Genomic DNA, 13,848 nt, shown 5'->3' with positions numbered 1-13,848 from the left:
ACAAACTACCATTAACGGCTGAAAGCATGATGCACTCTATGTTTCTATAACAAAGTTTGAATTTTTAGAAAGCATTTCTGTTTTGGAAGTTTAGAAAATTCAAAAGATAATCAGAGATAATTGGTTCTTCCAAGTGAATTGCCAATTGTTGTGGCCATCAACAACCCCGCCTTTTAATTAGTTTTATTACTAACACTAAATAAATGGGGACCCTTCTAAAAAAAAATGTAGCACTTATATTCCCCTTTGAATAAAACATACTATCATAAACATAGGAAACCACCCTCAAAACCCAAAGAACTTATGTTTTATGATAAGTCTGAAATAAAATCGTTCTCTCAACAATAAGACATCACATCGCAAACGGTAATGGAGGGCATCATATAAGCAAACTACCGAAATTGCGAAATCGCGATGCAAGATCACATTCCCTGAAGACTCATTGCGGGTCGCAGCTTTCCTATGCCGCAGGTATCACTCATGGTAAGATATCCCGACCCAGCGATATGCGATATGGCATCTCGCGAATCGCATCTCGCAGAAGCATGTGGTGGTAAATGATTGTTAACAAAATGGATTAGCGATATTGCGAAGTAAATTGCAAAATCGCTTTATTGTGGATCTGCAGGTCTCATCGTTCCATAAATTTTATCTCATAATCCAATACCAAGTTATGGGCATTAATATCGATTTAATGGGTTAGTTGATGGTCATTAATGAGATAAGATTTAGATCTGATCGAAAGGTTGTTTCATGTAGGGTGATATATTTTATATGATTTCAGCATTAAGAGCTCTCCCGTCACCTTATCTCTTATCATTATTCTTTCCTTACTTGTATATTTGTAGGAGCAGAAAGCAGAAAAATATACGCAACTGTGTTCAGAGAGTAATGGGAAAGAAGGGAAAAACTTTGGTTCATGAGGACAAAGAAATGGTGCCCTTATACACAGACACCACCTGTAACAGAGACGCCGACATAACTACTTGGGAAGGCATGTACATTCTTCTCGAAGAAGAAAGTCCCAGAGTTATGGAGGTTAAAGCAACAATAGACTCACGCGGGTTGTTTGAAGCATCAGTCATAGAACTTGCATGTTCGTTCTTGCACTGAATAGCGACAAGACTTAAAATTCTTCCATACACAGACATGGTCAAGTGGGTACTCAACAGTGCTGATATATCAAATAGACAATTCAAGACTCGGAGCGACGACCTCATCGGGTCGTTCACTCCACAAGATTAACGGCTTATGTATCATCTACCAAAACCTCGCAAGAGGCAAAACTAGCATCAGGGAAGCCCGGATCGGGAGAAGGAGGTAGTTTTTGATCGCTCAGTCGCCTGTAAGCTTGAAAAACCGTAGAAAAAAGTGCTAAAGGCTAAAGGTGAAACCCGCACTCCAAAACCAATGGTATTTATCGGGGATGTCCTTTGGTGTTATGTAAATTTCTGATTAGTTGGCTTAGCATCTGTAGACAAGTTGGAGAGAAAAGGTTGAAGAAAGAGGAAAGTCCATCAGAAAGTTAACCAAGTTGAACTGGGATTCTTACTAGTAGTTCTTGGTTAAACCACACAGTCAATGCATGACTCTTAAATGCCTTATGAACTCTGCCGAGAAGATAGTGCCAGCACTTGCTGATTCTGTTTTCATAGGGCAATTAAAATCAGAGGTCGGCCATTTGACGCTCCTCAAGCCAATGCTAAATGCTTGCGATCTCAGAGAACAGATACATAGATAGTTAATTTCCAGATTCAATTTTAGTTTTAGTTTTGATTTATTTTTGCCTTAGATGAGGACGGTCATGTAAACCTCCCCCTGTTATAGACATTTTTGTGCCTTGCATCACTGAGCATGAAATATTGATAATCAAGGGATCCAAAGTCCCTAAACATGTTGTTCCTACCCCTAGAGGAACAAGGCCAACTAACCACAGCAATTCACTGAAGTTCTCCACCTGAAAACACTCAAAAACAAGCCAATTCTGGATCATGTCAACTGCTCCACTGAGCATCTGCGCTGAATGTCAACTGCTCCACTGTCTACCTGTGTTGAATGTCAACTGCAACAAAGGCTACCTGCACTGGGCGAGTTTGGACAAGTGGTAGAGTCATTTCTCAAGGTGTCAATGCCCAGGAAGCTTCCAAAATGACACTTGGATCAAGGAATTCGACTGGTGATGAGTAAGAGTTTCCAAATCTCCAAGTGGAAGCAAGAACCTCCAAGTGGATTCAAGAACTATGAGAGGGAGAGGACACTAGTCAGCTTCATATCAGTCTCAAGCTGACTCATCCTCTCTCCAATATCCCTATATATAGATCTCTCCTACAAGAGGTCTGGGAGGCTAGAATTTTGTGAATGTAAAGAATTGTTGTTGGTTTGTGGCTGGATACATTGGGTGTTTATGCTTTGAAGGGAGCTGAAGAGGGAATTCTATTCTGCTGGGAAGGAGATGCTGGATTGGAGCCCTATGGGTTGTATCTCTTCCTGAACCCTATTACTTTCAATAAAGCTATCTTGATTCTTTCCTATATGCTGGTGTATTTTATATGAGTGCATTAGTGTATTTGATTTACTTCTAATCCTGAATCATTTATGAATATATATATTTGCCTTTGTATTGTGTTCTTCTCTTGTCGCAAGTAGCCGTTCTCTTGTCACAGGTAGCTGTTCTCTTGTGACCTCGTGGGATTCAAGTAGCTGTTCTCTTGAGCAAGCGAGGAGGCGAGTAGCTGTAGACACACAAAGGGAAAGAGGATCTAGATCGAGGGACAACCGGAAGACAACGGTAAGTCTGCCAATCTCCCCTCTTTCACATTTCATAAAGGAAGAAATCATAATAGCTGTATTCGTTTGTTGCTAAGGCGCTGTCACACCTTAGGTGGATAGGATCGTCCTAAATAGGCATTTTTCCCCACAACAAATTGGCGACTCCGCTGGGGATGAACTTGTTTATTCATTTCATTTGTGTTTCCGTCATTTGTTTACTTCATAGACTTGACAGCAACTTTGAACTGCAAAGTAAAAAGTTGCTGCTTTGATCCAGTCGTTGGACTTGTCTATGATCTAAACTAGATCCACAAATGATTTGATAGTCCTTGTTATAGTCTTTAGTACCCTATCAAAGTATTCCTCTGTTTATACCTTGCTTGTGTTTCTGATTTGGCCTGAAACAGTTGATTTTTGAGCATTTTGTGACCCAGAAACCAAGGGAAACGAGAGTTTTCCCTTTCAGCGCAGACACTGTGAAGGCAGTCTGCATTTCAACGCAGGTCCCGAAGGGGCTACCTGCGCTGAATGTCAAATTGACAGTGTTGGACCTGCGCTGAACCAGTGTGGCCTTGTGCAACTGGGGTTCTTTGTCCTTTATTGCCCTGTTTTGATCTCTGTTTTTGCAGCCTTTGACCAGCATAGGTATCAGCCAGATAAGCTTTTCTTTGCTTGATTCCGCCTCATTTTTTGTACAAAAAGATTGTGAATGTTTTTATGTGTTTGTGGCGTCATTTACAGTCTTCCTTTGCATGAGTAAAGTAATCAGCTTGTAGCCTTTGATTCAGATTTGATTGTGATCTTAGAAGAGAGTTCATTGGCTGTTTGATCGGATTGATTATAGTTTTACTTTTGCTTATTGGTTTGAATTTGTGTCTTTTAAGTGTCAAAACAAGTCTCTATTTCGAAAATCGCAAAGTGATTGTAATCTCTTCTACCCTTGTTGATTTCGAAGAAAGTGAACTTGTTTGTATTGATCATTTTAAAAGCAAATTCAAAGTTGTGCAAAAAGCTTTCTTTGTAGGCATTTATACTAAGAAAGTGGAAAACAAACACCTGCATTGTGCATTTTGCATTTGATAAGTTTGCATGTTGGATTTAAGGAAAGTGCATTAGAGTGTGCTGATTGCTCTTTGAGAAAAGATAGTGTCATTCTTTTCCCTTAGTAGCTAGGATTTTCAAAGTTGAAAGATAATAAAGCTTGCTTATCATCTTAGGCTGCATTTAGGAATTTGTATCATACATCTCGTGGTGAACCTTGAAAGGCAAACTTTAAAAAGATCAACCTAAAATAAACTGAATGAACCTAACAACGCTTTGTAACATAACGCACAACATAGAGGTCTAGGCTAGAGACGTGTTCCGGCGTCGTTAAACATAGGGACTGTCGATCTCGAAGAAGGTGGGTGATTCCTCCTGAGAGGCGGTGGCGCTAATACGGATTGTGCTCCCACGTACCGTCGCGTATATATTGGGAGACCCCTATAGGCATATATCTTTTATCCTTAGGAAGCCATGTCGGCCGCCCTACTGATCGCAATGCAGTGAACACAGCATTCACGAAGATCGACCACCCGTACCGTAAAAAGTATTCTGTGGTTTTACGAAAAGTTTGGCACACCCTCTGCCTAGATCTCCAGAGCAGTTTCTTTTGGCCTTTTTCAGACTCTATAACAGAAAAAGTCCATCCGAGCATTTGTCACTTCGGGCTCGTTAAAACATCGAAGGAGACTAGAGTCATCTTTAGCTTTTTCTCGACTCTTTAAAACTGAAAAAGAAAGTTGTGTCTAAAAGCGTCTAATAAAATTCATTCAGTTCGGAAACACAAATTTCCCCTTTTAATATTTTGGTTGATCGAGTAATCCGCAATCGTGGAAGAAAGTCAATTGAAACCCCGTCGTTCGCGGAGGCTTACGAGTCAACTGTCTTTGTCTCCGGAATCGAAAACAGTACGGACAAAGCGAACTCGTTTAACCGGTTCAAAATCTCCTATAAAAGTTAGAACTAGTGTTCCAACTACAACTGAGATTCCGGTTACTCCAAACATTTCTGGAAACCCTGCCTCTATAGAAGAAGTTCAACAGCCACAGAAGGACAGTAATACTGATCCTAGTCTGGGGGAAAATACTTGTATAACTGAACCAGTTCCATCTGTAACCGGTCCAGAGAGTTTTGTTCCTCAAACAACTGTCGCTGTCGAAACAACCCCTTCTTCGGTACCAGAAATATTTTACGGACCCGACGGTCTTCCTCTTCCACCGGGTTTGATTGTGATAGAGGAAATTGCAGAGGATCCGCAAGCAAGTACTCCAACTCATTTTGGAATCGGGGTCACTCTATTTCCTTCATAAAAAATTAATCCACCACAAGCGGAAGTTCCTGTAGAATCGCTAGGCAATCTATTGGATAGACTTAAAATGTCTGAACAACCGTCATCATCTAGGACTGTGTCAAACGACACAATGACAGCAGAAGCCCCTGCCGTCACTCCAACAATGTTTGCCGGCATACCATCTGTCCCAACTAGCTCACAACCACTAGAAGGAGTCCACCAAGGGACTATTTCGATAGTGTGGTCTGTTCCAGTTTGTTCATCCGGAGTAATATCCGGCAACTCTTATGTTGAGACTTGCAAATTGATCCATTTGGAGGTCAATTTGGGCAATCCAGTCCCCAAGGACAATCAATATCCTTGAGTTCCAGATTGCTACCGTATGGGGGGCAGTATGCCCTTTCATTACCCCCTCAGGGAGGGTACCCATACGGGAGTTCACAACAGTATTCAGGTTATACTGGAATTACATCAAGTGGTTGGGTACCTATGCTACCTCAGCAACCAAGGGTTGTATATTCTATGCAACAGTGTGTACCTATGACGAACATCCCAACCACACCGGCTATTGTAACAGTGTCACAAGTTCAAGCGATGCCTGTTGCATGTCAACCTCAGATTTCTCAGGTTGTAATGCAACAGCCCCTTGACCATGGGTCACAACCACAATCGCCAACTGGTGGGGCGACACAGGTCCAAACGGGTACAATTACCCCACACCTTGGTCCAACGGTTAGCATAGCGCAACAGAACATGGCTTCACAACCATGGCTAGTGCAATACCAACAACCACAATTCTAGCAAGTGTACCAAGGTTCTGAGCAGCAGATCTTTGCGAACAGTGGACAACCGTATATTCAAAACGGTCAAAACCAACCACTTTACAGTGGTCAAGTCCACCAACCGTATCAGTCATACCAACATCAATTACATTATGCTGGTATGCAAAGACCCACTGCTCAAGCAATTCCATCGTACCCTGGTTATGCTTCACCTAACCTGAATCAACAGTTGCCATTTGTGGCAACTTTAGAGTTACCTGATTTACACCGGTTAACCAACGATCCGATTGCTTATGCCCCTTGGTGGCCAGCGATTCCTCACAAACTTCCATCTGACATTCCTAAATTCAATGGAAATCCAGGTGAAGACCCATCGAATCACGTGATGACTTTTCATCTGTGGTGTTCGTCGAACACCCTGAATGATGATTCGATAAGGCCTCGCCTTTTTCAGAGGACATTGACAGGTCTAGCGGCTAAATGGTATATTGAATTACCTAGAGCCTCTTTCGACAATTTTAGCTCCCTAGCCACGACTTTCTTAACCCATTTTCAATTACCGATAAGGTATGAAATGGGAACAGAAATATTAACCAACTTTAAACAGACAACTGCCACTCATATATCCGATCATATACATGAATGGCGTCGTCGTCGTAGGATGGTTAAAACATATGTTCCCGATCAGCTGTTAGCTGAATGGTTTATAAAGTTGTTACTTCCGGCTATAACGGAAGATGTGGCGAAAGGGGGAGTCGTAACAGAGGAGCAAGTTATTGCTCGTGCACAATATCTAGACTTAGTTTATACTCAGTCTGGCACGCTCTACGACAAAATACCTGACGCCCCTAGACCGGAATTTTCAATTCCTCCTCCTCCTAAATCCAATAGTGACTCTCATGCCGGTGATGGTGTGATTGGCACAACAAACACGAAATCGACAAAGGCTTCATCTAAGAAAGCCCGTAAGAATTCGGATTAAAATGCAAAAGAAGAAATTCTTGCTTCGGAAGTAAATGTCGTATCAGCAGATAAAGGCAAAGAAACCAATCAACCAGGAAGCAAGAAAAAGCAAAACAAAGGGAAGAAGAAGAAACAGGGTGAATCATCTCCTGGAAAGAATTCTTCAAACCCTCCTGGGAAAGGGAAATTAAATTATCCATGTCAAATATGTGATGAGGAGGATCATTATACAAAGAATTGCCCATTCAAAGCTGAGTTGAAAAGGTTCTTTAAAAGTTCACAAACCTCAGCTGTGTTAACTGATCCATTTCCCAGCCCGTGTCAAAATCTGGTTGATAGTGGAAATTCTTCCCCGTCGCAAGTGCTTATGTTGTCGGTTTCAAAACAGCAGAATGATGCTTTGATTTCGACAAGGAACAAAGATTACGGGAATCCTCAGCTGTCGAACGACAAAGGTAAAGATCAACCAAGTAGTTCGACAACGACTTCGACAGAAGTTGTACCGCCCATCATTCCTGAATTAACAATAAAACCGCCTAAGGGAGTAATACACAAGTCGACATTTAATCCTCGCGCCAGAGCGGCGCAGCATTATAACATAGTGGAAGATTTGGCACAATCGCCATCCACTATGTCGACTCTTGAAGTATTACAAAATTGCCCATCCCAAAGGTAGGCGTTGTTATCGGCTATTGGTGGGGTCGATCCTAAGGATTCCAATCTTGTATCCTTTGATCACAAAGGATATGATCCTCAGTTACCAGCTCAATTACCTTTCCTTATACAAGTGAAAGCCCTCAACAAAACTGTTCACAGAACAATTATTGATGAGGGAGCATCTACATGCATTATGTCGATGAGTTGCTGGAAGACTTTAGGATCTCGAACGTTGTCACGATCTTCGACGACATTAAAAGCTTTCGATGGAAGGACTTATACCCCGTATGGTATCCTTAATAACTTGAAGGTTGAACTAGGAGGAAAAACAGTAGAAATTGATGTTGAGGTCATCGATGGAAATCTTGACTATAACGTCCTACTGGGAAGACCATGGATATATGCCATGGCAGCTGTTGTGTCGACTTATTTTAGGAAGATCGCATTCCCATTTGAAGGAGGGATTACGATCGTCGACCAACAGAACTTCCTCCCTAATGGTTCACAAGTTACAGGAAGCATTCCCATGATCCATGGAAGCGACCATTTAGTTCAAGATATCGGAGTAGGCCTATTGAAAGACCCCACCATGATGGGAACATTCGCGCTACCGCCTCCTATCTACATAGGAAATATACCGTTTGTAGCAACCTGCAACATGATATCTTCCACGAAGGTTGCAGAAGACAAGGTCGACATGGATCATGCAATGGTTTTGCCCCTAAGCCCTATAGAAATATTGTAGCAATCAATGTTTCGGCCATGGGAGGTGAGCCCAAATCAACGCTCGTCAAGCGTTTGGGTAGATAGGTCTAGAGAATATGGTACCCCATTAGATCCTTGGTCGAAAGTACATGGGACTGACGAAGGAATCTTACAATCAATGTTGATTGAGGGGGCACCATGGAATGATCACCACCATCGTTCCCTTCTTCTGGAATATGAAGAAGATACTCAACAAGATCTTTATCACCCTTCAGTTTTTGAATTCCTATCAAATACTGTAAATACGGTGGATTCCGAGCGAAACTTATCCAATATAGAAGAGACTATAGCCATAAATATCTCGACTAAAACAAATGTTGTAGAGAATATTTATGTCAGCAAAGGTTGTTCCCCTTCAGAACTGGAAATATATAACGCTCTTTTTCGCAAATTTAGAGATGTCTTTGCTTGGTCATATGATGAAATTCCAGGCATTGACTCGAGCATCGTTGAACATGAAATTAAAATGTATCCTGATGTCAAACCAGTAAGACAACGGCTTCGGTAGGTGCACCCCAAGAAAGCCGCTGCCATTAAGGCGGAAGTTGAAAAGCTCCTCCATTGTGGATTCATCTACCCGGTTCCTCTAACCGATTGGGTATCGAATATTGTCCATGTTATGAAGAAACAAGGGACGATTAGAGTGTGTGTCAACAATAGGGATGTAAACCAAGCTTTTCCAAAAGACAACTACCCTACACCCTTCATCGACTAGATAATTGATGAATGCACCGGATGTGAAATCTTTTCATTTATGGATGGATTTTCCGGGTATAATCAAATAAATATCCGCCCACAGGACCAGTCGAAGACTGCATTTATTTGTCTGTGGGGCACGTTCTCTTATCGAAAATTACCCTTTGGTTTAAAGAACGCAGGGGCGACATTTCAGAGGGCAATGAATTATGCCTTCCATGACATCAAGAACATCGTTCAACCTTATCTCGACGACCTTCCGGCTCATTCGTGAAAGCGGACTGATCATCCGCAGCATTTAAGAGCGATATTTCTACGTTGCAGACACTACAAGATAAGACTCAATCCACACAAATGTGTGTTTTGTGTCGGTTCTGGTCGTTTACTTGGCTTTGTAGTCTCTAAGGATGGGATTCGTCTCGACCCTTGCAAGGTTCAGGCAATCATCAATCTGCCTCCACCTTCAAATTTGCTTCAGATTCAGAAACTCCAAGGGAAAGCAAACTTTCTGAGGAGGTTCATTCCAAATTACGCAGAACTTGCTAAAGGTTATACTCGTCTTTTGAAAAAGGATGTACCTTTCGTCTGGGACCAGGTGGCGCAAGCTTCCTTTGATGCTCTGAAAGATTGTCTAGTAAAAGCATCATTAATGTACGCCCCGGACTATCAAAGAGATTTTAACCTGTATCTGGCTACAGCGGATACGACCATTGCAATGGTTTTAGTTCAAGAAGTCGATGGAATTGAACATCCTATATATATTTAAGTAAAAACTTAAATGATACAGAAAGTAAATATTCTTATGTTGAAAAACTAGCGCTTGCGGCTGTTCAAGCGATTCAAAGGTTTCGACATTATGTCCTCTTTCGGAAAACTACCATTTTATCAGATTGCAACCCCATGACTTACATACTGTCGCGACAGTTGCTTGGGGGAAAATATTCAAAATGGATAGCTATCCTTCAAGAGTTTGATCTGGAATTTGTAAAATCCAAATCAAAGAAAGCTCTAGTTTTCGCAGAATTATTGTGCGATCTCCCATCATCGTCCAACGATGAAACATCAGAAGAGTCAATCGTGGACGAAAGTTTGTTTCTGATATCTACAAGCAATGAGTGGTATGGAGATATCATAATTTATCTCCAAACCCAAAAATTCAGGCCTAACACCTCTCACTCAAAACAAAAACGTATACGATACCAAGCTAAAGACTACATGATCGTCAGTGATACGCTTTACCGTCGTGGTATCGATACAGTTCTGAGGAGGTGCCTTACCCATGAGGAGGCCGAAAAAGCCCTAAATGAATGTCATTCAGGCGCGTGTGGGGGGCATCAATCTGGATATGCAACAGCACAGAAAATCTTACGAGCAGGATACTTCTGGCCAACCATGTTCAAAGATTGCATAATCGCAGTCAGAAGTGGCCATGCTTGTCAAATTTTTGATAGCAAAACCAGAAGACCACCTGCACCTTTATAGCCAATAGTTTCTATTGGGCCTTTCGCCAAGTGGGGCATCGATTTCATGCAATGTAACCCCACCTTGACCGGGGGGCATGGGTATATTATAGTCGCTGTTGACTATTTTACCAAATGGGCCGAGGCGATGCCTACATTGGATAACACTGGTGAAACAGCTGCCCTTTTCTTTTTCAATCATGTAGTCGCCAGGTTCGGCGTACCAAAGGCTATAGTGACAGATCATGGATCGCATTTTTGCAATCACATGATGGTTGAATTAGCTGCCAAGCTAGGGCTATCTCACGACAGCTCTACCCCGTATTATCCGCAAGCCAACGGACAAGTTGAAGCAATCAACAAGGTCCTGAAGCGTATGTTGCAAAGGATGATCGGGGTTCATAAAAGAAGGTGGCACCTAATCCTGTATTCAGCCTTGTGGGCCTACCGAACGTCGGTAAAGAACGCGACCGGGTTCACACCTTTCCAACTGGTGTATGGCCTGGAAGCAGTCTTGCCAATCCAGTGCGAAATTTCGTCGCTTAAACTCGCAATTGACCTCCTCCCCGGAACTTCGGAAGAAGAGGCTCGTTTCTTGGAATTAATCCAATTGGATGAAACCCGTCGTGATGCCGCTTTGGCTAACGAAGCCCATAAGAAACAAGTCAAGGCTCAGTTCGACAAAAATGTCAAACCCGTATCTTCTCAGAAGGTGACTTGGTCTTGCTTTATGATCAAGAATCCGATAAATTGGGAGCAGGTAAATTTAATTCCTTATGGATGGGCCCCTATATTGTTAAAAGGGTGTTAGCAAAAGGAGCCTACGAGTTAATGGATTATGACGGAATTCCACTGGCGCAGCCCCGCAACGGGTTGTACCTCAAGCGTTACTGTGCTTAAATAGTAACCTGTATGCTTTTGTTGTATTTTGTTTTCGCTAAAGTATTTGTCCTGGTCAAGTGATCCACCTTTCTCATTTGTTGCAGATGTCAAACCTTTTGGAGACATGTGTTGGATATGCCGACGGAGCGAGTCGTAGTACGCAGAATCTATCCTCCGTAGCCTGGGCCATTTTTTATCCAAGCGGCGAGTTAGTAAGTTTCAGAGGTGTATGTATTGGGCAATCAATGAATAACATCGCTGAGTATAGCGCGTTGATAGAACTACTCTCTGATGCCATCACCCGTGGCATACGCTGACTAATTGTCAGGCTAGACTCACAGCTCGTAATACTACAACTTAATGGTATATATTTCGTTCGCAATCCAGCTATTTATCGCATGTTCCTAAGGGTTAAGATTTTGGAAAGACAGTTTGATTCAATTCAATACCAGCATATTTCCAGAAACTTAAACACATTAACCGACTCATTAGCAAACTATGTGTTAGATAGACATTTGCAACATTTATAAAAAGGACACATCATCAATGATTGTACATGTGGATCATATAACTCAACCAGAATAAAACTTGAAAATCAAAATATATATAAGCTGTTTATCGTTCATACATAATGTTCTGTAACCAAGACAAAAATTGGTCATATGACCCAAAACTCAAAAATGCTAGGGGGCACCCTAGCCTAGTGGTGCTCATGATAGCACGTCACGGCCTGTGCAATCATGCGCAAGAGACGAGTCCATCGTCTAGGCACACCAGTAGTATGTCGCTGCAACTGTAAAGGTAACTCATCAATCCTCACATCGGGAATGCCGAGAATAAGGCTCTCAACCTGCTCCTGCACAGCTGTAAGGGTCTCAGCGTCATCAAGGTCGCGAAGAATAACTCTCCCAGCAGGCTCCACTGCCGGGGCAGCAACTGGCAGTCTCAGACGAACTGCTGGATGAACAGGACCAACATCTGCATGCACCCAAGAGTTTGATTAAAAGTCTTGATAGAATAAAGCACAACAACATTATGAATAAAAACAGTAAACAGTGATATGGTCAAAGATTTTACCAATAGCGCCCCACTGTTCGCCGTCCGGTAACACCAAATCCGGATCACCTCGGAAATCCATACCCACATATGGATACTCGAAAAAGACCATCTCCTGGCGCTCGAACCACCTGAAGAAGGCATCAGTCAAAGTAATCTGAGGTTGACCAGCATGCCTAGACATGTGATCGACCCACCTCTGCATGCGTGGCTCAGTCGGAGAAGGCAAGTCGAGTACAATATACTGAGGCTGCATCAGTGGGATTTTCTCCAAGGCGAAGGCAGTCAGAATAGAACCAAAACCAAAGTTCTTCAGCTTCCCGTCCTTTACCTTGGTCAATTGACTTTTCATCTGGACAAGTACTGCATCACACCAGTTGAATACTTTCGGTTGGAGACACTCCAAGGCGTGCTGCACATAAGACCTGTTGGCAACATGTAGAGATGCACTACTGGCCATCCTACCAATAGTATACAGAATGGACCTGAGAGACCTGTCAGTGATCTCACAGATAACAACCTTGTCGTCTCTGCTCAGCTGGGAACCTTCCCTGCAATACTGACGGACATAGTCTCTCACGGAATCATTCCCCCGGGCCGAACCTGACAAAGAAATGGGGGCACCCCGCCTTGACAACCCAGTCAAGAAGTAAATGTCTACTATGGTCAAGGGGATGGTTTTTCCCCTGATCTGGAATACTTGGTTGATGGGATCCCAAGCATCAAGCATATACTGCAGCAAAGTAATCTGTGCTCTCATGCTAGAGATACGGAAGAACTTCAGCAGACCACAGTTCCGCAGTGCGTTTACCGTAACAGGGTCATGGAGAGCAATCATATCTTCTTCTTCATGTTCTCGTTCTCGCCATGTAAGGGAAATTTTGCTCAAATGTTCCTGCAAAACAAACAAGAGAATGAGTAAGATCCTGAATTTGATGAGAAACTGGCGAAATTTCATCAAAAAATGTGCTAAAAACTCAGTTTTTTGAGCCCAACGCAGGCAGGCAGTGTCCTACCTACGTTGAAGGTCAGGCTGCCTTAAGGCAGCTTGACATTCAACGCAGGTTTCGAATGGGCAACCTGCGCTGAAGTTAGGGCGCCCTGGCAAAACCCCTGAGGCTCAGAAAGACTGGAAAATAGGCACAGAATGAAAAAAGGAAACCATGAAAAGAAAGAGCTAGGGTTTAGCTCCTACCTGATCCAGACGGCACCGAGAATCGTCCACAGAATCTCCCGAAATCAGCTGGTGAAAATCAAGGGGGAAGAGGCACCTCCAGAGCTCCAACAAACCAAGATCAAATGAAATGGTAAAATGAGAGGTAAAAACACCTTTTAATGGCTTTTTACGTAGTTCAAAGCGAAATATTAGGGTTATAATCTCATTTTCATGCAAATATTATTCATTTCTAACTAAGTTTGATGCAGCAATTGAAAATGCAGTACTATCGTTGAAAAGAGAAAAGCTAGTTATGATAAAAAATTAAAA

Source organism: Pinus tabuliformis, chromosome X (genome assembly GCF_031772625.1).
Source record: "Pinus tabuliformis cultivar Carrire ecotype Pingquan chromosome X, CPIR1, whole genome shotgun sequence".
Classification (NCBI taxonomy): Eukaryota; Viridiplantae; Streptophyta; class Pinopsida; order Pinales; family Pinaceae; genus Pinus; species Pinus tabuliformis.
Note: the sequence above shows the minus strand (reverse complement) of the source record.